The following is a 2770-nucleotide window of genomic DNA, read 5'->3' on the forward strand; positions in this document are numbered from 1 at the left end:
TGCAGCAATCAGGGCGCGGCGCGGTGAGGTCACCGCGGCGGCGCCGCGTATATAAAGCGGCGCGGGGGCCGCGGCGGCGCCAGACGCGTGTGTGCGCGCGCGGAGCAGCGGGGCCGCGGCCGGTGCCCCCGGCGCCTCCCCCGCCCTCTCCTTCCCCCCCCTCCCCGACCCCGAAGCATCGATCCGCGACCCCCCCCCCTCCCCCACCACTCTTTTTAAGTTTTTTTTATTTTTAAATTTTTTTAATATTTTTTTTTTCCCCCCCCCGCCCCCGTTCCCCCGCAGCCGGGCGGGGGAGGAGGATGGAAACACCCTTCTACCATGATGATGTGTTGCTGAGCGGCCTCGGCAGCGGCTTCGCCCCGTCCTCCTCCGGCAGCAGCGGCCTCCTCCTGCCCTTCCCCGGCGGCAGCATGAGTGAAAGAAGGACGCCCTCGGCCTGCCGCTGCCCGAGCAGGTGGCGGCGGCGCTCAAAGCACCGGGAGCCACGGCGGCCACGGCGGCGGCGGCGGCGACGGCGGCGAGCCGGCGGGTGCAGGCGATGCCCCATCCACCGGGCTGCTGGGCTCGGCCGAGCTGGGGCTGCTGAAGCTGGCGTCCCCCGAGCTGGAGCGGCTCTCATCCGTCCAACGGGCTGGTGACCACCACGCCGACCAGTGGGCAGTTCCTCTACCCCAAAGCGGCCGCCTCGGAGGAGCAGGAGTTCGCCGAGGGTTTCGTCAAGGCCTTGGAGGACTTGCACAAGCAGAACAGCTGGGCGCGCGGCGGCGGCGGCGGCACCGGATCCGCCGGGGGATCGGCGGTTGGCGGCGGGTGGCGGCGGCGGCGGAGGCGGCGTGGCGGCGGAGGAGCCGGCGAGCTGCCCACCGCCGGCCTAGCCCCGGAGCCCCCGGTTGTACGCCAACCTCAGCAGCTACCCGGCCGTCAGCTACGCCGCCGAGCCCGGCCCGTTTCGCGGCCCAACCGGCCGCCCCGGCTGCCGCCTCCACCACCTCCTCCTCCACCGCTGAAGGACGAGCCGCAGATCGTGCCCGAGGTGCCGAGCTTCGGCGAGAGCCCGCCGCTGTCTCCCATCGACATGGACACGCAGGAGCGCATCAAGGCGGAGCGGAAGCGGCTGAGGAACCGCATCGCCGCCTCCAAGTGCCGCAAGAGGAAGCTGGAGCGCATCTCGCGCCTGGAGGAGAAGGTGAAGAGCCTCAAGAGCCAGAACACCGAGCTGGCCTCCACCGCCAGCCTGCTCCGCGAGCAGGTGGCACAGCTCAAGCAGAAGGTGCTCAGCCACGTCAACAGCGGCTGCCAGCTCCTGCCCCAGCACCAGCACCAGGTGCCGGCCTATTGAGCCCCGGCCAACGCGGGCACGGACACCGGGGACACCCCCAGGACCCTACCGGGACCCTACCGGGACCCCCACGGACTGAGAAAGTGGGGGAGAAGCTGGGGGACAGAGAGGAGGGGGGGGGACACCCCGCCATGGACTGAGGGGACCGACGGACTGAGGAGTCCCCGCACGGACTTTTGAGGGGCTCCGGGGGGTGTGCCCCGTTTTCTTTAAAGAAAAAAAAAAAAATTAACCAAAACCCGAGAGAACTGAATGGGGGGGCCTCGGATCGGTACCGGGGCGAGGACTGATGGCGGGGGGGGGTCCCCGGTTTCGCCCCCGTTGAGGCCTCGGCCCCCGCCGCGGGCCCCGCGTCCGCCACATTCCAAGGAGGCCCCAGTAAAGCTCGGCGCCGGAGCTGCCTCTCGCTGTCTGCTTCGCCTCATGGGGGAAGGGTTGTTTTTGGGGGGAAAAATGGGGATTTTGGGGGTTTCTGGGGTTGGTGGTGGTGGAGTTTGGGCAGCGGGAGGGAGGCGAGGGAGGGACGGCGCGGGCAGGAAGCGGCGCGGCCGGCTGCCATCTTGGGGCGGGGGAGGGGGGGACGTGGGGCTGTAAGGGGGGGAAAAATGGGGGGAAAAAGGGGAGAAATGGGGCTGGGGAGGGGGTGGGGGCGTGCTGGGGGCATGGGGGAGAGGGTGGGGGAAAATTGGGGGGGGGGTTGTGGGGGGATGGGGGTGCTTATGGAGGGGGGGATTGGGGCTTGGAGGGGGGGGATTGGGGGTTTTGGGGGCTCCTGGGGGGTTTTGGGGTCTCCTGGCGGGGGTTGGGAGGTGTTTTGGGGGGGTTTTGGGGGGTTTGGGGGCTCCTCCGGGCTGGGCAGGGGGGGTCCTGGAGGTTGGGGGGGGGCTTGGTTTGTTGTGGGTTTGTTGGGGGGGGAATTGGGTGCTGGGGGTGGGTTTTGGGGGTGTCGGGGGGTGTCTTGAGGTGGGGGGAACACGGTTGGTTGTGTTTTTGCCCTGCAGACCCCTGTGGGGGGGGTCACCAAGCTCCCCCCCCCACTGTTCTGCTGGGGTTGTCCTCATGGGTCCCCCCCCCGCACCCTGGGGTGGGTGGCGAGCTGGCCCCCGCGGGTAGGGGAGGTTGTGGGGGTGGCTCTGTGCTGGGGTCACCCCATTCCTCCCCCCCCGCCCCCTAAATCCCCCACCCCCGGTTCCTCTCCTGGGGTGAGCCACCTCCCCGCGCCGCCAGCCTTCGCTTCCTGCTCCTCCTCCTCCTCCTCCTCCTCCTCCCTGTCCCCAACCTGCGAGCCCTGGCCGGGCCCCAGCACCCATCCCACAGCAGCGCGTCCCCAACCCCATTTGTCCCAGTCTCATTTCCCCCCTCCCCAGGGCAGGATCCGGCCCCTGACCCCCCTGCGCAGGGCCGGGAGCACCCCGAGGGGGCCGTGCC

The 2770-nt window shown here is 69.9% G+C and overlaps 1 pseudogene; it reads left to right on the forward strand.

Moving 5' to 3' along the window:
* Nucleotides 1-243: 243 nt before the first annotated feature.
* LOC116499064 lies at nt 244-1743 on the forward strand (annotated as a pseudogene).
* Nucleotides 1744-2770: the final 1027 nt, after the last annotated feature.

The sequence above is a fragment of the Aythya fuligula genome, chromosome 26, assembly GCF_009819795.1.
Source record: "Aythya fuligula isolate bAytFul2 chromosome 26, bAytFul2.pri, whole genome shotgun sequence".
NCBI classification, from domain to species: Eukaryota; Metazoa; Chordata; class Aves; order Anseriformes; family Anatidae; genus Aythya; species Aythya fuligula.